The sequence below is a fragment of the Syngnathus floridae genome, chromosome 22 (genome assembly GCF_059516105.1).
Source record: "Syngnathus floridae isolate MCC-2025c chromosome 22, RoL_Sflo_1.0, whole genome shotgun sequence".
Classification (NCBI taxonomy): domain Eukaryota; kingdom Metazoa; phylum Chordata; class Actinopteri; order Syngnathiformes; family Syngnathidae; genus Syngnathus; species Syngnathus floridae.
In genome coordinates this window covers 8,536,586-8,561,873 of record NC_142434.1, presented here as the reverse complement: position 1 = coordinate 8,561,873, position 25,288 = coordinate 8,536,586, and the positions used below count along the sequence as shown (strand labels likewise).

Below are 25,288 nucleotides of genomic sequence, written 5' to 3'. Positions count from 1 at the left end.
GTGTGTGTGCGTGTGTGTGTGTGTGTGTTCACACCCTGTGTGGGTGCGAGCGTGTGAGGAGAAAGAAGGCATGGGTAAGACAATCTCTTTCAAACCAGGAGGCAATAAATGGGAACGCCCCTGTCATAAATAGTTTTTGGTTAAAGGGAATCATTAGGAGGTGTTCAAACTCTTCCCGCAAACACTCCTATTTACCAGTTAAATGGGCACTACAATTGACTACGAGAGTTGCAAGCAACAGATAAAGAGCAGTCCTTGGCAGATTATATGATCAGGACGCTCAAACTGTGTCAAAGACAAATTTACTGCCGCTTGATCTTTCCTCCTCACAGGTCGACAACCCCATCAATCCAGGAGACTGGGTCTACATCGAGGTCATCAAAAGAAGGAACTGGGCCAGCCACGACGGGAGGGACCATTCCAAGTCTTGCTGACTACACATGTTGCATCCAAGGTTGCAGCACCCACAAATGCATTAACGACGACTGCTCTCCAGGAGGAAACTGGATGGGAGCTTTGGACATCACCACTGTGTGCCAGGATGAGAGAGCCGTTTTCAAGGTGTAAGGGCTCTACTACCAACATGGCTGCACCATCGGACGGAACCTACTTCATCCAGAAGTTCAGAGGCACTGCCTCACCTGCATCCTATGAGTGCACGTGCCTGTTCAGTACGGATCATGGTTTTGTGGTCACAAGGTTTATCCGATACTGCCCGCCAACTGGACACGAGTGTGTGCGCCAGACCTCACCTACAGAATAGAACATCATCAGCTGACGAAAACACGAGCACATATACAACTTCTTAGACGTGACAGATGTGATGATGATAATGAGACGTGGATTGCGTAGATGCTGTTCTGTTGAGCATGTGTTACGGAAACTTGTTGATTTGACCATCAAATATGCTTCGCGAGTAATGGATACGCTGATGTGCTGTTTCTGTGTTTTTCTTTTTCTTTTTTATTGATAGCATTCTGGTCGCCTAGGCCAAAGGGACCGTGTAAGAATTTTCCTGCTAATAACATCTGGCCAGCAGGTTTTTCGCTTACACAATAAGTTTGATCTGGGGTATTAAGGTAATGCCTCATCTTCACTGGAAAGTGTTGCTATCATTGTTGTTTTTTTATTTTTCCTATTCTTCTTTCTTCATTATACATATATATGTGTTTTTTTTCTTGCTTGTCTTTGTTATTTGGGGTAGCATAATCATATGATAAAACAGGAGGGAGATGTTAGGGTTTTCCAGGTTATCTTTATCATAGGATTATGTTGGAAGGCAACAGGTAATAAATACCTTACCTTGTCCTCCTTATCACAAGGTCGTAAATCATCCCCTGACATGTTTAGACTAGAGGACAAGGGCTTTAGCCAGTTTACCCAAACCCCCACTCTTTTCTCTTAATAAATATCCCCTCGCAGGAACGAGGGTTCAGACTTCATTCCTTGAACGAGTGAACTCTCCCCCTGCAGGTGTCCAAAAAGGACTTACTTGTCTCCCGTGTGGTTCTTGCAAAATAAGTTGGAGTGAGCAAATCTCTAACATGCTTTTGGGAGTTTGCAAACATATTTTTCAAGGTTGTGTTAAACTTATAATCATATTAATATCTAGTATTGGAGTGCTCGTGTGGATTGGTGGGGGCCAAGGAATGTGCAGGCAAACTGCATCAACTTGTTTTCTTCGAAGTGTTGTGGAATAGGCCCGGATAGGTAGTACCGGAGGAGACCACCTCAAGGTCGGTGAGGAACGAGAACAACAGCACGTCTATGAGACCGGGCTTCGAGGGGAAAACCCAACCGCCTGACCTCACCGACACCTGGACCGGGGAGGAGATGGCCATCGACCAATCATCTCACAATATTTTGCATGCTTTAATATTCATATTGTGTTTCTTTAAAACTGGGCAACCCGGAAGAATGTGTCGTCTTTTGGTGGTCACAAAAACGCACGAGTTTTAGTGTGAGGGACCCGGGACCCAGGCCTGTATTAGTGCGCTTTGTCAGGAATAAATAATTGGTAAATTTGGTCTAATTGATCAACTGGTCTTCTCTTTGACAGAACGAACTCGCAAAATTGTTAGGTGCGCCAGTGTGTGGATCAGGACATAGTATGTGTTAAGTGTTGATCGTAATTTGGAGTCAGATCAATAACTAGAATCCGTAACCTAACAAAGCTTAGAATTGGTTAGTCAAATTTTTGGTTTCCCCCCCTACACACACTCTTGATAGCTTACAAATGGAACCTGTAGGGTTTTGTTTGGTTTAATTGCTGTACTGCCAAAGTTACTGACTTTTCAGCTACTTTTATTTTACAAGATTTACAAGAAAATCAACTATGTCTAGTCAGAACTTTTCTGCCTCGCACACCAGCTTGGGCTCCTTTCCAGCCAGAGAAAGGATGTCCCAAGAGCCAGCTTCTGCAGCCGGGGATTGGACCGCCAAGGTCTCCTTCTTTGGCCGCCGCCTAGCTCTCTTTGCACCCGACCCCTTTAGCCCCTCCCACAGATGGTGAGCCCATGGGAAGGGGGACCCATGTTTCCTTTTCGGGCTGTGCCCGGCCGGCCCCCATGGGCGAAGGCCCGGCCACCAGACCAAAGTTCAGATGATGATGAGCCTGACAAGGACTACCTGCCCGATTCAGAGTCAGAAGATGATGATTCGGATGCCAGCATAAACTTCATGCCGAGTCAGTCGAAAGCGCCACACTTTCAAGTCAAACCATTAATACCTGATGTTGGAACATCTTATGGGTCACACACAAGCATCCCAGCTGGGCCCAGCACATCAAAAGAATGGCCACCTCTTGAAAATCACATTGTTCCTGATACTGCTGAGACATCTAATTCAGCAAAAGGTTCATCAATGGACAAGCCAGAGGAGCAAGATTTAACAAATTTGACTATGTGTAAAAAAAATTACTGTTTTGTGTGTGGTAAGCCACAAAGCAAAATTTCCCGCCACTTGAAAACACACAAGACAAATGCTGAAACTGTACATGCATTTTGCCTCCCTGAGAACTCACAAATGCGCAAGATATTATTGGAAAAAATGAGGAGTAAGGGAAATTTCAAACATAATACTTCAGTTTTACAGGGTTGGTCCAGACCACTGAAAGTAAAGAGAAAAACAAAGGCTAAAGTTCCACCAGGAAGGTTTCTTTACTGTATGTACTGTCAAGGAATGTACATTTGTAAGGAGCTTTGGAGACATGCACGCAGATGCCCCTATCAGCCAGAAAACCAAGATTCAGATAAAGAACCTGTGAGAACCAAAGTACTGGGCTTGGCTGTAACTCAGGAGTCTGCAGTCTTTCAGCGGATCTCAAGGGGAGTGCGGAAGCTCCTAAGTGTCATAAAACAAATTGAGGTTGCCTCAGTTGAACGAAACAACCTCTCCATTATTCAGTTTGCACAGTCATTCTACAACAAACATGGAGAAGACCCAACAAAATATGAAAATGTGCGACAGAAGCTCCGGGAAGTAGGGCGTTAGTTGTTATGCCTGCGCACGGAATTCTCAGTACATAACCTGTAGGAGGATGTTCTACCCGCTAACTTTCAGAGAGTTGTGCAAGCAGTAAAGAAAGTTTCAGGTTTTGATGAAGAAAAACACTCATACCTAACACCAAGCCTCGCACTTAAACTGGGACATACACAAATGAAAATTGCTGATGTAAAGAGAAGAGGAGACAGTTGTTGTTCCTGTCCTGCTCGTCCATCCCCCCAGGTCTTGTGTGGAGGCTCACCGTCAGAATCAGTTCCCCCGTATCTGTTCCGTGTCCGAGTGGACTTCTGTTCCCTGCCTGCTGTCCGTGAGCCTCTGTCCCGCCTGTGTCTTTGTTCGCCCACCCCCCTTCCCTTCAATAAACCCTGGTTCAAGCTGCATTTGGTGGCCCTGCTTGTAACTTTTAAAAAGGTATTGTTTTTTTCAGTTAATGGAAACAAAGAATCCTCCTACAGCTTGAAAAACGCAACAAAGCAAGTTATGTTCTTTTTCTGTAGCAGTGTCGACTGTTTCCAATTCGATGCAACTGGAAGAAAAGGATCCTCTCAGCGATTCTTCCTGGATTTTGTTACCAGACGAACTGGAACCGTAAACAAAAGCGATTGCTTATAACCCGAAACTCGAGTTTCTTCAACCACCCTTCGTGTGAGTTGATATTATATTTTACTATGATCCACTTGTGGAGTTATTTTTTGGCCAAACACTATTTAATGTACCGTATTTTACGGACTATAAGTTGCTCCGGAGAATAAGTCGCACTTTCGGGGCAAATGTATTTGTTAAAATCCAACACCAAGAACAGACATGAACCAGCAACAACAGGCTAAAGGATACGGTATGCTAACGTGACATATACACAAACAAGGAGCTGAGAACGGGCCTGACGTAACATTTAGAGTTATTCAAATAACTATTACATAAATAACGCGTTTATCAAACCATCGGTGTCAATCCAATTCATGAAGCTAAGCAAAGTTCCAAGCTACAACACAGCTATAAGCTACGCTACAAAGCTACGCTACAAGCTACGCTGCAAGCTACGCTACAAGCTACGCCGAAAGCTGCAAGCTACAAGCCACAAAGCTACAGAACAGAAAACAACATCATGCCTGGAGATAGACACAAAGGTCGATCTTGGAAACGGGGAACCTCCTCACGACCAGCATTGACAATTCTATCTGTGAACATCGAAGGGTTCTTCTCTGCAAAACGAACAATCTTAGCCGCCCTGCACAGCACCGGACTTAGCAGAGTTTATTGAGAAGGGACGGAAATGTATTCAGCTGTGGCTGAACCACATCTAGCCAAGCCTTGTAACTAATTGCCTTGTAGCCAATGTTCCCTCTAATTTTTCATGTGTCTGGGCACACACAAAAGGTCCCTGAGCACACTGAGGACCACTGTGAGCTACATCAGATGTGCACTCTGTGACCACAAACATCACACCTGTTCAAAACCTTGGATCATAGCAAGTTACATGGCTTATCAAAAGAAACAAATCACAGGAACAATTTTCATTAGTTTACTGTTAGATAAATTGTATATATATGTTATCATGCGTTCCCTAATGAGTACTTATTAATAAAATTATTGCACAGAATGCTTGCTGTTTCACCTTGCAGACGTCCACCAGTCCACAACAAGTCATACGATGCTGTCTGGAGCTTCCTGACCTTCTACATCTCTGGGAATCCAAGAAAGCTGTTGATAGCTCAAACTATTTTGTTGATGTCTGCACATGGCATTTTGTCCTTGCACTCTTTTCTCATGGTGTCTTGTCTGTGACTTCTTATTTCACATGGCATTTTGTCCTTGCACTCTTTCTTCTCTCATGAGACAAAGCCCACGCTTCCCCCCACCTCAGGGGCTAGTCTCACATTGTGGGTAGGGCATTCCTAAATAAAAAGAGTGAGGAGTGTAAACAGACTTTTAGTGTATTCAGATTGCTGTAAGTCTGGATGCACTCCTCGCGAGAAAAGACTCAATATTCTGCCTCACTGGTTTTGTCTGCTGATCCTTTTGCTGATTTTGAACCTGACATTTACTTTTAATAATAATCACAATAATTCAAATGACAAAGACAAAAATCTTATGTATGTATGTTATATGTTATGTGTGTTATGTGAGAGTGAGCTGTATAGCATTATATTGATAGATGTTTCTTTTATTTAGCCTACTATTATTAATATTCTTATACCAGTGATGAGCCCAATCCAATATATCATGTCATATCAGTGTAATGAGTTGGGCTCTTTTCAGGACAATCCTTGACTGATCTGACTGTTTTTGGAGGTTTGCCTGCCTTGGACAATTAACTCCATCAGCAGAAGAAATGCATGTCCTCTTACGCATGTGAGACAAACAAAACATGGAGACACTTCTTAATAAACGAGATGCTACTACAGCATAACCTGAACAACATAGTTTGAATAGAAAATGGGGACAAAAATCTTATGTATGTATGGTATATGTTATGTGTGTTATGTGAGAGTCCTGCTTTGGCCATGGGAAGAGTCCTGCTTTGGCCTGGGTGTGGTCCAGTTGTGGCCTGGTAGAGGGTCCTGTTCTGGAAGAAATGAAGCATATACACCTTTCAGACATAACATTTTGTTCACATTAAACCATTCACATTTTGCTCAACGACATGTGCTTGTAATACAGTGTAAATTCCTGGAACTCTGTCTGTAAAATATCTAATTACAGTTTTAAAAAAAAAAAAAAAAATCTAAATAAGTCACTAGAATATGCACAAATTTGACTTTGATTTTTACCTTATTTTTCACGTCTGTCCTTCTCACTTCTCCAATGGCTGTACACTTTGTCCAGGTTGATGGCTTCGTCTGCTTCTTGCTTTGAATTTATGCGCATCAGTTGGTCCAAATGTTCCACTTCAAGACGATTTCTGGATGCTGTCTTAATATGATTCATTAAACTAAATCCTCTTTCACAATCTGCACTGGAAGCTTGAAATGTAGCACAAATATCCACAAGCTGTGAGATCTCCTTTCGCTCCTCGCATCTAAATGCTGCAGCCACCATATCTGAGAATGTGCTGATTGACCCCTGTTTAAGTTTTTGCTTCATTATGTACTTGAATTCAGCATATTGAGTGTTAATGGCCTCCATAGACTGTGGGTGGTGGAGAATGGCCTCATACTTCTTTGCCAGTGTGGCAATGTCTGCTGATCCATAGTCAAAACTGATGTCTGAGCTCAATGCTTCAATGTCAAATGCAGACAACTCCTTAAATTGATCCTCTGGAAAACAGGCATCCATGTGATCACAGCGTTTACTCATGAAAAGAGTAATCTCATCAGTATTTCTGCCATCAGCCGATGAGGTCCCCATTGACTCTTTGACACGGTCACTCCACTGTACATCCTTCTCCTTCAAGTATTGGGAACGCAACTTCTCAATCTTTGCTCTAGCAAAGCAGTGTCCTTCCATGACAGTCAGGTTGCGTCTTTGTAAAGTGAGGCAGAGTTGTGCTAGCTCACCCAAAACATCTCCCAAAGCAGTGACAGTAACTTGGAACTTTGAATCACTGAGCTTTTTATAGCAGTACTTTGCCACTGGATCTCCGTTATCTGTGAATTCTCTTTTGCAGAATTCTTTAAGCACAGTGTAGTTCCTCAGAACAACATTGACAGCTTGGTGCCGCGACAGCCATCGCACTTCGTTCAGGGGCCTGAGTGACAGTGTGTCTTCATCAAGGATCTTGGCTAGGTCCTCCATTTTGCCCCTCTTCACAGTGGACCGAGAGAAAGTGGAATACACAGTTCTAAGTAAAGTTTCCACATCTCGCATGATAGGTAAATTTTTACATGCATCATCATTGCCCAAGTCCTCTCTATGGGCCACACAATGTTGTTCAGTTAGGTGTGGTATTTGGCGCTTTAACAAAGCCGCAACTCCGTTGTGTTTTCCTAGCATAACTGAGGCACCATCAGAGGTAATCATCACCATTCTCTGCAAGTCTAGTCTATGTTTGGAGTAAAACTGGGTTATTGCCCGCACAATATCCTGAGCAGTGCATGCTGTCAGCTGGATGATGCCACCAAACACAGTTTTATAGTTAACATCATCCCTGTATTTGATATATACGACTAGCATTTTGTGTACTGTTATGTCTGTGCTCTCATCTACTATCAGAGTATGCCAGGGTGCATTTTTAACACTGCACATAGTCTCATTCTGCACTATCTCATTAATTGAGTTCACAAATTCAAAGGCATAGTTTTTGCTCCGCCAAGCGTCTGGTACACTCACGTACTTTGCCATGTGATTGTGGATTTGTTGAACTGACAGCATTGATACATTCATTTTAATGGCAAGTAAAATATTGTCAATGAGAATTTTAATTTGCTCAGGGTCAGATTTTGTTTTGAGTGACAGTTCATTTCTTTGCTCTCGGTCTTTTGCGCTCTCCCGTAGTAATGCACCGATCCCTTTTCCCATCTTCAAAGTCAAAAGTCAAAGTCAAAGTCAGCTTTATTGTCAATTTCTCCAGATGCCAAAGACACACAAAGAAACCGAAATTTCGTTCCCCCCTATCCCACGGTGACAAGACATGGCTCACAACAGACAAACAAGTAAACAAGTATAACAAAAGCGTGCTGAATAAATAATGAATAAATAACACAACAATAAATAAATAAATAAGAGGAGCAGAAAAAAAAAGGAGCAAGTGCGCGTACAGCAGACATTCCCGAAAATAGCGCAACAGTGCCGCACGCTACGCAGAAGGGGGTAACGAGTTCAGGGGCCTAACAGCCTGGAGAAAGAAGCTGTTGGCGAGTCTGGTGGTGCGGGAGCGCAGGCTCCTGTACCTCTTCCCAGAGGGCAGAAGGTCAAACAAAGAGTGAGCCGGGTGACTCACATCTCTGGCAATCGAGGTTGCCTTGCGGGCGAGATGAGAGGTGTAAATGTCCTTCAGGGAGGGGAGCGAAGCACCAATAATCTTACCAGCCGTATTCACTATGCGCTGCAGGGCCTTCAAGTTCTGTTCAGTGCAGTTACCACCCCAAACAGCGATGCAACTGGTGAGGACGCTCTCAATGGTGCCACGGTAGAATGTAGACAGGACTGCCTGAGGAGCACATGCACGCCTGAGCTTCCGCAGGAAGTACAGGCGGCGCTGAGCTTTCTTTGCCAGTGACGAGGTGTTTGCGGACCAGGAGAGGTCCTCACTGATGTGCACCCCCAGGAACTTGGTGCAGCTCACCCTCTCCACCACAGCACCGTCGATGATCAGCGGCAGGTGTGTTGTGCGACCCTTCCGGAAGTCAACAATGATTTCCTTGGTCTTATTGACGTTCAGCAGGAGGTTGTTGTCCCTGCACCACGTGGTCAGAAGGTCAACTTCCGACCTGTACCGAGTCTCGTCGCCCTTCGTGATGAGACCCACCAGAGTCGTGTCGTCAGCAAACTTCACTATGCGGTTGTCGCTGTAGGTCGCAGTGCAGTCATGCGTCAGCAGGGTGAAGAGCAATGGACTGAGCACGCAGCCCTGGGGGGCCCCCGTGCTCAGCGTGATGCTGGCGGAGATTTTGTCGCCAACACGCACCACCTGAGGCCTCTGACAGAGGAAGTCCAGTAGCCAGTTGCAGAGGGAAGTACTGAGGCCCAGCTCGTTGAGTTTGCAGATGAGTCGCTGCGGCACAATGGTGTTGAAGGCAGAGCTGAAGTGTACAAACAGCAACCTCACATATGAGTCCTTTCTCTCCAGGTGGGTGAGGGCCGAGTGGAGGGCAGAGCAGATGGCATCCTCGGAGGACCGCTTGGCCCGGTACGCAAACTGGAAAGGGTCAATGGTGGGGGGGAGAACGGACTTGATGTGCTCCATGACCAGCCGCTCAAAGCACTTCATGATGATGGGCGTCAGTGCCACAGGGCGGTAGTCATTGAAGCGGGACGGTGCAGGTTTCTTCGGCACAGGAACGATGGTGGCAGCCTTGAAACACGAGGGGACGATGGCCTGCTGCAGGGAAACGTTAAAGATGTCCGTGAAGACACCCGACAGCTCCCCAGCGCAGTCCTTCAGCGCTCGACCCGGGATGTTGTCAGGGCCCGCCGCCTTACGGGTGTCAATAGCGGCAAGCGCCCTCCTCACACCGTCGGCAGAGAGGCGCAGGGGCTGCTCGTGCGGGGGTGTGTGGTCTTCAGCGGGCAAGTGCTGTTCTGGGCGTCGAAGCGAGCAAAGAAGCGGTTCAGATCGTTCAGCAGACGGACGTCGCCCTCACAGCTCCTCGGCGCGGGCTTGTAGTCCGTGATGGTCTGAATGCCCCGCCAAAGGCTACGTGCGTCCTTGCTGTCCTTGAAGTGGGTGGAGACCTTGCACGAGAACGCCTTCTTCGCTTCTTTGATGCCTCGGGACAGGTCAGCCCTCGCTGTCCTCAAGCCAGCCTCATCCCCCGCTCTGAAAGCCTTGTCCCTGGCCCTCAACAGTCTGAGGACAGCCCCCGTCAGCCACGGCTTCCAGTTCGCGCGAGTGACGACGGATTTCGAGCAAGTCACATCATCGATGCACTTCGTGATGTAAGAGGTAACAGAGTCAGTATACTCCTCTTGAGTCTTCGAATAATTCCAACAGCTTTCAAATGACTTTTTTGTTGAATGTGACGCTTAAGGTAGTCCAACTTCCATTCAGTCCACGTTTTTCCCGCTGAAACCTCACTTGATACTTTGGCTTCGCTGCATGTTTTGCAGACTACACCTTTCTCACTCGTATAAGAAAAAATCTTACCCAGTTTCACCGCTTGTTCTTCTATTTCCACAGACAGCCATTCCATCCTAAAAGAACCGCATTTCTTTTTCACTTGGGTGCCTTGGTGAGCGGATGTGTCGCCGGTCCCCGTTCGTTTCGCCATAATTGCGTTTCTTAACTCCGCCGCACTGTTGCTATCGCTTTTGCAAGCTAACCTACGCAGCGCGTATGGTCGGGGCACATAGCACAATCAATGCTATGATTGGCTGCATAGCGTAATTAAACCGTATCATCATTGTCCGAACACCTGTCAGGCTGTCACTCACTGCGTTACATTAAAAAATAGTACAGAAAAACATATTATTGATCTAATTAAATAGATTAGATTCGGTCTAATATTAGATATTAATTAATTCGTTTATGGTGAATATTATTTTATGCGCAACATATATTTTCTTGTGCGCTGAGAATGTGCGAGCAGTGCGCGATTGCGCAGGCGCGCAGCTTAGAGGGAACGTTACTTGTAGCCACGATAAGAAGAACTCCAATTCATTAAATCCATTGATCGTCCTTTATGTAAACAATGCCGCGTATGTGCCGCATATGCGCCGCGCAGATGACATCGGACTCGTTGTAAGTTGCATTTCTGATTATTCCACAGACCCATATAATGATATATAAAGTATATTTCAAATAACTATCATATTACAACAATATTATCAAACCATCTGTGTCACTCCAAATCAATAAATCCATCAATCAAATTCCTAATCCTTTATGTCAACAACGCCGCGCGCGCGCCGCAAGGATCTAGTAAATAACTATATTGTAGCGTTAACAAAGTACCAGGAAAGACGTGTGTTTGGTAAACGGCTCTTATTTAACAAAACAAGAGTTCAACGAGCCAACACCTACTGAACTGTAACGATAAAAACATATACAAGTTGCTACACAAAATAAAATACATCAAATAACTATAACATAAATAAGTTTTTCAAACCTTGTCACTCCAAATCATTAAATCCTTCAAACGTGGGGCCCTTCGTCATCTTCGTCATCCCGTGATTGAATCCTTTGTCCTTTATGTAAACAACCGCCGCGCTGCTGACGTCACTTTCAATTCAAATGACAGTAATCCCTTGCTACATCGCGGTTCGTTTATCGCAGCTTCACTACATCGCGGACTTTTGAATTTTGAAAATGTGTTAAAAAATTCACATATTAGTCGCTCCTGATCACATATTAGTCGCTCCTGAGTATAAGTCGCCCCCCCCCCCCAAACTATGAAAAAAAAAAACGCGACTTATAGTCAGAAAATCACGGTACTTATTTCAATCGCACACATGGTCAGACAAACTGCATGGTTAAATATATGGTTAAAATCATCAATGGTTGTTTAAAACGTTTGTACATTATTTATACAACTTACAGCTGGTTCAGAGTTTAATATTTCGAAATATCATCATATTTGATGGATTTAATTTTGTCGTCTATTTTAGGTTATTCCATAGCCCTAATATCAGGTTACAGAAATAACCACACTTCACACAGATTGTTCAAAACAAAGCAACACAACTTCTGCTCGTGTAGGGTTTAATATTTCATATTTGATGGATTTAATATTGTTGTCTATTTTAGGTTATTCCATAAACCCAATATAGACGTCTAAATTAGGGTGACACATAGACCTTATATTGACCTAATATAGACCTTTATATCAGGTTATAGAAATAACCACACTTCACATGTAGGGCTCGATGGTTGTTAAAAAAGTCCCAAAGTCCCAATGATCATCGTCACACACATATCTGGGTGTGGTGAAATTTGTCCTCTGCATATAACCCATCCCCATGTGATTTTGATCCATCCCCTGGGGGAGAGGGGAGCAGTGAGCAGCAGCGGTGCCGCGCTCGGGAATCATTTGGTGATCTAACCCCCTAATTCCAACCCTTAAAGTGTATTTAAAGGCACCTTTACCATGTTTTAAAAACCACTCAGAATGATCGATTATGTTCACCTGTATCCAAATAATATTATAGAATTTGAAATAAAATTGCATTCGTGAGCCAAACGCAGTAAATTTGTGTATATTTCTTGATCTTTCCTGCCCCTGCCATGAACCGCGCCATTCTGGATCGCATGGTACCGTGACGTATATGATAGGACTCACCCCATTGTTTACCGATTGATCGCGCAAAGATCCATACAATTTCCTGGTGTTTTGTCTCCAATACTTCATATAAGCATAATAGAGACAACGAAGCCCCCCCAAGTTCACCCCCCCCCCCTCAAAAGTGCCAAGACAGAGCCGTGCAATTGCCAAAAGGGAGATTCTTGGGGTATGAAAATGTTACCTTTATGTTGTTTGAATAATAAAAAAGTTTAGGCTTATAATTATAGGTGTATTTTCGGTAGTAACATACTGTGTGTCGAGGGAAAATAACAATTAGCACACCAAAGTAAAGTCAAAGTCTGCTTTGTTGTCAATTTCTTCCCATGCCAAGACACACAAAGAGATCAAAATTGCGTTTCCCACTATCCCACGGTGACAAGACATATTACAAAACAAGAAAACAACACAAAAAGTAAAAACAAGAAGGCACATACAATGAATAAACAAGAGCGATGAATAATAAATTAATTAATAAATTAATTAATTAATAAGAGGAGCAAAAATCGTTCATGGGTTTTCCCAGTCCTAAAAATTAATTTTCCAACTGTTTTCTACCCTATAAAAAAATATGTTGCCGAATATATTATTAAAAGAAATTTGCTTTGCAACTTTCTTCGAATTTATTAAATTGGACACCCAAAACAATATCAGTATATAGCCATTGATTTTCTCCGGCTGTACCTTCCACGCCTTTGTTTCAGTCGCTGGGGTACTTCTCACTGGTTCAAATTGGTAGCCTTGTGCCCCAAGAAAGAAATCATACTCTTCTTAATTTTCTTCAGAAGGTAAAGAATCATCTGAGGGAGATTCGTCAGACGACATCGCTTCCACTTTTGTATCCGCCATTCTGCTTACATGTTTTTTTTATCGATTACTCCTCAATTCGCATCGAAAATTCACAACAGTTTCCAAAAATACAAGTCTTTGGTATGACCCGGCCAGAGTTTGACCCACAACCTTCCAGTCTCAGGGTGGACACTCTACCACTAGGCCACTGAGCTGGCATAGAAACAAACCAATACAACTTCTGTACATTATTTATACAACTTACAGCTGTTTGAGAGTTTACATTTTCAAAATATGATCATATTTGATGGATTTAATTTTGTCGTCTATATCAGGTTATTCCATACACCTAAGATAGACGTCTAAATTAGGTCTACACACAGAGAAGAGGTCTAATAGATAGTAGGGAGTGATGTGCTGATGCCCTCGCGCTGAGCTGCGAGGGCGCGTCAGCCGGTCAGCATGGCAAGAGCAGAGCGGAGCCGTGACACGTTTACAATTTAAAATGTTTAAAAATATAATAAAATGGTAAAACATAAAATTATAAATGTCTTGTGCGGATGCCCTCGCGCTGGGCTGCAGGGGAGCACGGCAAGAGCAGAGCAGACCCGTGACACCTTTACACTTTAAAATGTTTAAAAAAGTGTTTAAAATACAATAACATATTTAAAAGTATAATAGAGTGTATAAAAAGTAAAAGTCTTGTGCGGATGCCCTCGCGCGGGGTTGCGGGGGCATGTTAGCTGGCCAGCACGCAACAGCAGAGAGGAGCCAGACACGTTTACACTTCAAAAAAGGTTAATAAAAATCCTGTGTGGATATTGTAACAATATATTTACTGTTATTTTCTTATTTATTTATTTAAATAAATAAGAATGTTTCTGAAAGGCAGTTGGACTTTTTACAAACGTGTTTAAAGATACAAAAAAGTGTTTAGAAAACAATAAAGTGTATAAAACTACAATAAAGGTTCATGAAAGTCTTGTGTGGATATTGTAACAATATATATATGTTTATTTTCTCATTTATTTAAATAAAGAAGTTTTTTATGTGCTTGTACAAATTTGTCGTGTTGCGACAGTACTTGATTTCTTTTCTACAAATATCACATGTTGTAGTTTTTTTTACACATGTAAAAAAGCCGTTTGGAGCTCCTCTCCCTCTCTGCCATCATGCAGCCACCACGACTCAGAGTCATCAGCGCTGCTGAACGAGAGCGCGCGGAGGGGGGCGGGGAATTAACAAATAGAGCATGAGAGAGCAGTGTGGGGCTCAGACACGCCAGACAGTGAAGGAGGATCGTTGTTGCGCGGGCAGTAGGATTTAACGGGGGTGGTGTACTGAATTTGGAGAAAATAAACTGAAACTAAAGTATCGAGCTCATCACGCAAGTATTGATCAATACCAATCCCAACGTTGGAAATGATACTATCGGTATTTAAGATCGATGCGCCCACCACTGCTGCATTGTTCAACATTTTGGCACGTCTGTTCACGTCATGCGTTATGTTAACAAGTCTTTCGGTTAATACTATTATCTGAACGCAATTGCATTTTAAGTGTTGAGAAAAGTGTTGTGCTATAAGTTGCTGCGTGACTATAATTGTGTGTACTCCACACACTAGGGCAGTGCTTCTCAATTATTTTCTGTTTCGCCCCCCCCCCCCCCCCCCCCCCCAACTCTCGGGCGCCACTGTAAATAGTATCATTTTTCTATAAAATTATTATAGGTACACCTCGTTAGCTAGCCTGTCGCCACATATGTCGAGTGCGTTTGGCGCGTCAGAGTCATATATGGCGAAAAATCCATATTTTAAGTACGACTCCAGAACTTTTGTTTTAAATGCAGCGTTCCTTTTCTTAGAAGTGGTAGCCTCTTCTTCGGTCTCCTTATTGGGCTTGTTTCGTGCTCATTTTTGCTTGCCTCGCGGCTTGACTTGGGTGACATGTCACGTGACCGAGACGAGCGTCATGTGTCAAGGGACACGGCGACGGATGTAATTGGGAGGGAATTGCCATTTTTTCCAAATAAATTCTTACTTTTTTTTGCGGACTCGACTGGGAAAACATGTCACGTGACCGGGACGAGCGTCTTGACCAGAATGAATTGATCGTCGATTAAAAATCGTCGAGGGGTTGGGTACCCCTGTCATATACTACACATTGAAACAATACTTTAGCGACTGTATTTGCTATAAACAAAATAATAAACTGGGTCACCTAAATCGGCGGATGACGTTGCTGGTAATGATTTTCAACATCCACGAGGTGTCAGTGCTGAGCGACACAATCAACAGATAGGGAATGTATTTGCAATAATTTAATAAACCGGGTCACCTAAATCCACGGATAACTGCTGGTAATTAGTTTATGCATCCACTAGATGTCAGTGTTGAGCAACAGAATCAACAGATAGGGAACGTATTTGCAATAGAAATTTAATAAACTGGGTCACCTAAATACGCAGATGATGGTAATAATTTTCAACATCTACCAGGTGCTGAGCGACAGAATCAACAGATAGGGAATGTACTGCTTATCACCCAACATGTTGCACATTTAGCACATTTAGTAAAGACCTAGTTATTTTTTCTGGTTTTGTTGTAGCTTATGTGGTTATCAAGCCAATGCATGAAAGAAAAACTAAATACGGCCGAATAAATGGTATTTTGGTGTCGGAATTGTCAATAACAATTTATCATAATTAAAAAAAAATATTGTTGGAAAAATATGGGGGGAAAATGAAAGCATCTATTGAATTGATACAACTCCATCCATCCACCCATCCACCCATCCATCCATCCATCCATCCATCCATCCATCTATCTTCTTCCGCTTATCCGGGATCGGGTCACGGGGGCAGCAGCTTTAGGAGGGACTCCCAGACTTCCCACTCCCCAGCCACTTCATCCAGCTCATCCCGGGGGATCCCAAGGCGTTCCCAGGCCAGCTGAGAGACATAGTCTCTCCAGCGCGTCCTGGGTCGTCCCCGGGGTCTCCTACCGGTCGGACATGCCCGGAACACCTCCCCAGGGAGGTGTCCAGGAGGCATCCTGATGAGATGCCCAAGCCTCCTCTCAACGTGGAGGAGCAGCGGCTCTACTCCGAGTCTCTCCCGGATGACCGAGCTTCTCACCTTATCTCTAAGGGAGAGCCCGGACACCCTGCGGAGTAAACTCATTTCAGCTGGTTGTACTCTGGATCTCGTTCTTTCGGTCGCGACATTGATACTAATACATTTAATATAATGACGCAACACACAATTTATACACGGACAACTAAATTTAATATAAATATATTATCATAATTTAAATTAATTTAATTTAATAAAAAAAAAAATTAAACAATGACTATTTTGTGCATTTAACTTTAAACTTTAATAATAGAACATTTTAAACAGAACAATAAACAAGTAACAAGAAATACAAACAATAGAACAAAAAATAAAACAAAATTACCACAAAAACCCCTCTGGGGGAAAATTAAGGCCGTCGGGGAATCTTTGGTTCCACGTAGGCAATGGAACCCTTTTGGTGGCATTTGTGGCGTCCATGAGCTCCACTTGCTCTCTTTTTATCTTAAAGGACACAACATGAAACGCCTCTTCTTCCAGTTTCTGCGTAAAGAAATTTCATGGTAATTTATTAAGTGTTGAAAACACCACGAGAAAACATGATGGTTGGATGGATGGATGGATGGATGGATGGATGGATGGATGGATGGATGGATGGATGGATGGATGGATGGATGGATGGGTTGGGTAAGTAAGTAAGTAGGTAGGTAGGTCAGACAGACAGAGAGACAGACAGAGAGACAGACAGACAGACAGACAGACAGATAGATAGATAGATAGATAGATAGATAGATAGATAGATAGATAGATAGATAGATAGATAGATAAGATGGATGGATCGATCGATAAATTAAAACCTAAAACAGTTTGATTAATTTAATGACCATAATGACAACCACAATGATTTTATACAGTTAAGGAAGCAAGTGAAATTATATGTCTTCCTGATAGCGCTCTATCTGAGACAAAATCTTATAAAGTTGATGATCCCGATTTTGAGAAAACTCCTAAAGCAGAATCTGACTTCAGCCTTGATGATGATGAGCCACTGATAGCAGTGCATCCCAAGTAAATAACAGTATTGATTCAATTTAGAATACCTTCATTTATACACATAGGAAAAAACTGCTTGCTTTTGGTACCTTTATCACAGTATTTTCTGTGGACTGGAGCTCCACGCCACCGGAACAGGATGTCTTCAGGTGCGTCATGGACAGCCGCTGTCCGACTGTTACCTGGAAAAGGTTGGTCTCTCGCCACCTGACCACCTTTATTTCCCTTTGATCCTATAATGAAAACGTCAAATTAGAACTAGCTGTTGAACACGCCCTTCTTGTCAGCGGAATCGCCGCCACCTGCCACGGGCTCATTGACGGCGTTATATCAGCGCTGCCAGCGCAGACCCGCGTGTCAGCCTGTCCCGTGATGCTGCTTTGCTCAGCCGTCCCTGTAAGCCTGACTCGATTACCCGTTCGGATATTCCCGCAGAGGTGCCTGTCCGCCCCAGCCAGAGCGCCGCTCCAGCGCCGGCTACTCCCACCTTTCCCCACAATAAAGTCTCTGTCGCTACGCACTTGGCTGTACTGTCTGCTCCCTTACAGTCAGGCCCGTTCTCAGCTCCTCGTTTGTGTATATGTCACGTTAGCATACCGTATCGTTTATAGCCTGTTGTTGCTGGTCTGTTCTTGGTGTTGGATTTTGACAAATCAATTTGCCCCAAAAGTACGACTTATACTCCGGTGCGACTTATGTATGTTGTTTTTTTTCACTTTATTGTGCATTTTATGGCTGGATATTAAAATCAGATATTGTCTGGCCATCTTCCATCTGCTTGCCCCAGGAGAAGAGGCGCTGTTGCTGCGGGCTCACATTGAAGATGTCCTGCATTTTCACGCGTAGAGTCTCGATTTTGGTCAGCCTGGAGAGGTCATCCACGGTTCGGGTCTCTTTCCCGTCTATGGTGCGGACTTTGATCACATCGTCGCTCCGCCCCTACGTCTCGACAAAAATGAGCGGTTGAATGTTATTCTGTGGAGAATGTTGAGTTCTGAAAAGTGGGCGCGGTGGTTCAGACGGACACAATCCGAGTCGCCATCGCGCTTTTTCCGGAGCAGAGGCGAAAAACATCGGCCAGAGAACTAGTGTGTGCTTTCCGACGTAGTGCTGCTCAAATGCTGCTTTAACAGTCGCGTATTTCTTTTTATCAGCCTTAGCTAATGGCAAACTGCGAGATCCGCTGCATCTGCCATTGCATACAGGAGTGAATTCAACTGGTATTCTTCCTCCTTATTGTCGAGAGCCGTTGCAATGCCGAACCTCTCGAATCTGTGGATCCACCGCGGCCATTCTACCGGGCTTGAAAAGTCAAATGGGTCTGGGGGTGTGAGTTGCACAGCTGTCGCCATCTTTCTCGATTCTCTCTCTCTTTCACGGGCGGGACCTCAGGTGCACCGTTGCTCGCCTAACTTGCCTGTGTGCTGGTGCTAACAAGCTAGCACTCCGCTCGGGGCTCTGTCGTTGTGTTCGTAGCGGTCAATATCGGTTCAAACTGCACTAAAACGTTTCGTCAGCTAACACTTTTGCTCAAACTACCGCGGAGACCTACAGTTCGCCACTTCTGACACCATGTATGATGATGACACTGGACACTGATGTGTTGCTTCGTGTTCTGTTTACTTCCAAACCTTGTGCCCACATTACATGCAATGCAGGGGTGTCAAACTCATTTTTTTCGCGGGCCGCATTGTAGTCATAGCTTCTTTCGGAGGGCCATTATGACTGTCAATTCAAATAAATGTAAGAGCACCTCATATTATATACAGTAAAAGCTTGCAATTCTAGCAATGACACACGAATTTGATGCACAATTTGTCTTCACGGGCCAAATAAAATGATGTGGGGGGGCCGTATCTGGCCCCCGGGCCTTGAGTTTGACATCTGTGCCTTACGAGAATCCCTACGCATGCTGGGAATAGTAGTCTTTACTACTACTACAAAAATGATCTTCGCAATAAGTGATGCAAAACATGTCAAGATGTATAATGTTCTCTATGTTCCAAAGCTCGCTGGAAATCAGTACTCAGTGGGAGCTGCTACTAGAAAAGGAACTATAGTGCAGTTTCTAGAAGTCTTGCTACTACATACTACGTGGAAAAAATGGCACTCTTTTTGGACTCGAAGCTCAAAGAGCTGATGGACTTTATCAGCTGGATGTTGAAAGAGCTGTACCTGTCAGTCACTGCAGTAATCAGGGATGACAACGGCAAATGAAAAAAAACAATGAAGAGTAGCCGGCGTCTGGAGGCCGCAGGGGGCCAGGGGCCGTAGCCCCCCCCCCCCAAATGGGGGCCGCAGTGGGGCAGGGGCCACAGGCCCCCATCACGGGCCGCAGGGGGCCAGGGGCCACAGGCCCCTATTGGAGGCCACGGGGCCCACAGGCCCCCATTGGGGGCAGCAGGGGGCCAGGGGCAACGACCCGGAGGGGGCCTAGGGGCAAAGCTCCCTGGAAAGTCCTGGATTTTGGCCGTAAAGCAACCCCAAAACCAATAATTTCATCACTCAATTTCAACAGTTTTGTTAAAAAAATATTCCTGCTTGGTGGGCTACCAAGGTGAATATAATACATCAAAATGGCACAATCAATTCTGGAGTTTTTCCTTTTGATGAAAACTGTTAATTTTTTGCAACATAGTATATCTACAACCACATATCTTGTTATCAAAGAACACTCATAATACCTATCTTTTGGAAATGAATTGTGAAAGATAAATTATAAAGACATGGTAAGCATATAAATCAAAACATATGACAAATATATAAACACTGAAGTACCTTGCCACAGATTGTTGTGAGCGCCTTTATCCAGTCTTTCTTATAATACAATGAGAGTTAATCTGTGTGTTTCATTCAGAAGTTTATATAAAAATATTTACATCAATATGTACATGCTGCTGTGCAGTCATAATGTTCAGTTATTTTTCTTTCTTTTCTTCATCAACATTTCCAGCACATTCAGTCTGGCTTCACGCTTACGCTGTGAAATGGGAACATTCGTGTCTACTTGTGGAGTTGAAGTGCTGGGTTGTGGTGCTCTAGTAGTGGAGGACTGGGTGTCTGACGGCCTGGAGACAGTTAGTGGTGGTTGATGCACTGGGCCTGATGTATTTGCTGCTTCAGAGATGGACTATTATGTTCCTGTATGAGGATTTGCCGTTGTTGAGATCAAGGGGACTGATGTAGATTGCACCAATGTGTGTCCGTTGGTGGATTTGTCCTGCGTGGTAGTATTTGTAGTCAAACCATGCATTCTCCTTGATGTGATATTCTTAACTGTGTCTTTTAAGGTCTTTTTTGTACTCACTGGCACATTGTCGCAAATTAACACACAGTTTCTTGTCCACAACATCATGCTGGGTATCTTTTCTCTTGAAATAAGTGACAGCAGAGGAATCCCTAGTTTTCACATGGTACTTCACTGTTTGAATGGCACGACAAGTCTCTATAGTCATACGACATGATCTAATGTCCATGATGTCATCCATAGTATTAAAAGATGATTCAACCTGCGGTCCATGAAAGATGCTCAAAACCAAGAACACCAATTTGCAGACAGCATCATACTTGTCAAAAACAGCAACCTTAGCCCACCATTCATCCACCTTCATCTCTTTACTGTTGTACAAACGAAGGTTGATATCTGACTGCATCTGTTGAACTTGTGAAGAAAACCTCTCCTTTTCTTCCTCATTCAAAACTGCAACCATTTCCTGGAGCTACTTCAGGCCTTGGGATGTCACAGCATGCCCTCTAGCTGCAGGATGCACGAAATGGATCTTAGAAGCTCAATGGCATCTTCTTTTGCAGGTACTTCCCGCATACCTGGAATGCCCTGGTGGCTTTCCTCATAAAGTGCAGAACTGTAGAGTCATCCTTTCTGCTGTCTTTAATGATGGCTTGAACAGCTGCGCCTGTGAAGATGTCCTTCTCTCGTAAGAAAATCTCTGCATCTTCTAAATCCATGGTTTTCAGCTCACGGGAGGATGCCGGAATCCTTTCAGGCTTGACGTAGCATGCCCAAAAATCACGGAATAACTCTTCAAGCTTGTCATGGACGATATGGATTAGTGGTTCTGTGCTCTGGAAAAGACAGACATACCTTTTCAAGATTGGCAGAGCAGACTGACAAACCTGAATCATGAGACGACTTTGCTTGGCTTTGAAGAGGACTTTGTCAACGATGTGGGCTTTCCTGGCTTTGCCACCATCCGTCAGCATCTTCCTTGACAGGGATTCTGTGATTTCTTTAATTCTCTGTCTGCAACTGATACTGACATTCATTCTTCTATAAATCTCCAGCACTATTCCATGATACACATGCCTCAGGTCAGAAGATACAAAGGCATAATAAAACACCTGCAAAGCATCCCAGGTCTTCAAAGTGCCGACAGACAAATCATATGCATAAAGCCAGCGGTGATTCACGAAGCGTTCTGGCACTGTGTATTTGATATGTAGAAGCTCGCATATCTTTGACATGTGTTCTCTAAGATCTGGAGACCACTTTGAGTCGTTGTAGAGATCAGTAAACAGGCCTTCTGCCCAGTGTTCAAATACTGAACAAAACTGTTTACACGCATTGTGTACATGATAACAAATGTCGCCATCTACATCCAGAAGATGGTGTGCTTGATTACTGCGGATCCGGGTCTCCAGCCCACTCTTTGATCCACACATGACTGCGCACGAGTCCATCAGAACGGAAACCAGATGAGCCTATGGTAGTTCCATTTTTTCAAAAAGGTTGACAAGTTCCTTATGCAGAGACTCTGCATTAACGGTTATCACCTCCAATGAAGCCAAATGCTCTAGCACCACCTTTTCATCCGATTTTGAGAAATAATTCACCAGAATACCAAGCACCCTCTTGTTGTTGTTGCTGGTGCGCTCATCAATGTTGAGAGAAAAATGGCAGTTCCGGATGTTCTCAAGTGTTCTATAGAGCAGTGTTTTTGCAAGACCGTTCTTCATACGATAGAATGCAGTTGTCCGATCCATAATCAAATTGTCTAATGCCTTCTTGTCACGGGCAAGTTCCTTGGCAAGCTCAATCATTACAGGTAGGGTTGGGAAGATTCACCGATACGCATTGGAAAATCGATACGACCTGTAAGATGCAGTTGCATCGTATCGTATCGTATCGGACTGGATCGCATTGTTTTAAAATTAAATCGTACTGTATCGCACCGTATCGCAGGAGATGGGAGAATCGTATCGCATCTTATCATTGGCAATTCCATAAATCGTGAATGCATCGTATATCGAGATGTGTATCGTATCGCTTTGATGGTGAAGATTCCCATCCCTAATTACAGGTGCCATGGACAGAGGGAGATTATTTTGTGCAACTACACCAAGAACCATTGCCTGTAAATAAATATAAGAAGCATTACATTTCATTTAAATAAACATACACCATAATTATGAGTGAAAAGTTATTTTATTTAAATTCAAGACATAGATGTTTTTTACTAATGCACAAAAACAAACACAATGCATGAACTCGCAACAAATTACATACTGGCAAATCAGAAGCTACACGATAAAACAGGTTTGTTCGGACCTCCTCAGTGGGGGTTCTGTCGAATCCCTGAGACCGACTCACCGAACCCCTAGGGTTCGATAGAACCCAGGTTAAGAACCACTGGGCTAAACGATACGGTATGCTAACGTGACATAAACACAAACGAAGGGCTGAGAACGGGCCTGACGTAATACTGACAGTTATCCAAATAACTATAACATAAATAACACCTTTATCAAATCATCTGTGTCACTCCAAATCATTAAACCCATCGATCGTCCTTTATGTCAACAATGTTTGCGCCGCGCCACTAACGTCGGCTGCAGTTCAAATTATTCCAAAGGCCCTGGGACATCTAATTTACAGATATGTTCCGTCAGGCAGGTGGTTACGGACTGTGTTCGGAGTTGTAAGATGACGCTCCTCTCGAGCCATGCCCATCTGAAGCAGTTCCTGATCCCGTTCGACTTGTCTATTTCGCTGGCACAATCCTCATCTATTTTCTCTAAAACATTCGCCATGCTGGCTAAAACTTTTGCTCATTAGGCAAATGAGTAGGCAAATGATGCGACGAAATTAGCGTCAAAATGCTGCCGAAAATAAGGCGGCTGTCGCAATACTGCTCTCAGCCGCCCACCCCACATAAAAACAATTTTCTCAACTGATCCACACGATTCACGAAAATGATACTCTCGACGGAAAGAAACACGGAAATCCGCAGAAGATTCTCATCCCTGAGTAATATAAATATAAATAACACAGTAGTCCCTCGCTACATCGCGGTTCGTTAATTGAGGTTTCACTATATCTATATCAAATTCAATATGAAACTTCCAATTTGGGGAATTATGGCACGAAAGTTGCCCACATGCCAGCAGAAGGCAGGGAGTGCCCACACAATTGCAGTGCGCACACTTGTCATGTAACATGGGGAGAAGAGATGGTGCAAATGGTGAATATGGATTGTTCACAGGAATAAATTGGCAGAGCTGAAATTCCAAATTTGTCCAAAAGATGGCACCAGACCGAAACATGAGACCAAAAAGGGGCCAAAATAAGCTAAGCTAGTTAAAATAGAAATAAAACAGGAACACGGTGTCGGATTGTGAGTCACGCATGGAAGCGCAAATGTGATTTTTGCTTTTTGATTTCTTTGCTTGGCTAAAAATGTATTCTGTAACAGCTTAAACCAATATTGTTAGTCAATTCGATCAAGGGGCCCGCCACTGTGAGAATAGTGGCGTGACATAAATTGTTTGGGGAAGCGCAAATGTGATTTTTACTTTTTGATTTCTTTGCTTGGCTAAAAATGTATTCTGTAACAGCTTAAAGCAATATTGTTAGTCAATTCTATCAAGGGGCCCGCCACTCTGAGAATAGTGGCGTGACATAAATTGTTTGGAGAAGCACAAATGTGATTTTTACTTTTGGATTTCTTTGCTTGGCTAAAAATGTATTCTGTAACAGCTTAAAACCATATTGTTAGTCAATTCGATCAAGGGGCCCGCCACTGTGAGAATAGTGGCGTGACATAAATTGTTTAAAGAAATAGATCAAAGGTTTGGATTTTTATTTCAGAGTTATTAGAAGCGTAACTTTAAAGAGTTATCCTCATGAAACAGAAAGTGAAGAAAAGAGGAAGTGAAAGGTTTTACCAGGGGCTAGCTGCACATTTGGTGGAAAGTAATGCGTGGTCAGGGCGGAAACAGCTGCTGAAAGGCAGCAGGTGTACGAGGGTGGGAAACTGACCAAATCTTACCCGATGGGAGCGTGGGAACCTGACCAAATCTTACCCTATAGGGGCGTGGGAAATTGGGCAATCTTACCCTATAGGGAGGGTATAGGTACCAGAAGAAAAAAAAGGGGGGGACAGAGAAGTCTATAAAACGTCCTGCAGGGGCAGCTACGGGGCTTTTTCCCCCAAAGAGCGCTCATACGTGAAGAAGCCCGAAGGAGTTTCAAGATTTTTTCCAAAGTCCCGGGATCTTTGTGTGAGATGCAGGATCGCTGGTTTGAATTAACTTGGATTTACTCCAAAGAATTGGACTGGACAACTTTGCATGAGGAACTAGGTGAGGGGAACGACTTTTCTGTATTTACGCGAGGGGGGGAATGGCCATCGGGTCGTCGGTCCCCTCGAGGCCAACCTGTTTCTCGAATTTGGATTTTAGAAGTAAGATCGAACTGATCACTCGACTTTGCTTCCACCAAAAATAGCACCCAACTGGTATCTACCTTTTCCCTCTTTCATGAACTGTGTTTTGCAATCGAATTGTTCTGGGATTGAATGATTTTATTAGCACGGGTATCAGTGAGTGAAATTGTTCGGTTTCTGGAGTAATTGAGATTTGTAATTCTATTTCATGTTTCTTCAATAAAGGTGTTTTGTATATTCATCTACTTCGTTGTGCGCTAATCTGACGGAATGTGCAATCGATTGTTTGGGGTTGATTTAACAATTTGATT

At 43.6% G+C, this 25,288-nt stretch overlaps 1 long non-coding RNA gene across 1 annotated transcript in view; it reads right to left on the bottom strand.

Annotated features, from left to right (window-relative positions):
* Positions 1 to 16,560: 16,560 nt before the first annotated feature.
* The window catches only part of LOC148379551 (uncharacterized), a 56,231-nt gene continuing 47,503 nt past the window's right edge, over positions 16,561 to 25,288 (bottom strand). Inside the window, exons 2-3 of the long non-coding RNA XR_015855501.1 lie at positions 17,385 to 17,528; positions 16,561 to 16,785 (exon numbers count right to left, since the gene is read on the bottom strand). This is a non-coding gene — a long non-coding RNA (uncharacterized LOC148379551). The remainder of the gene's footprint in view (positions 16,786 to 17,384; positions 17,529 to 25,288) is intronic.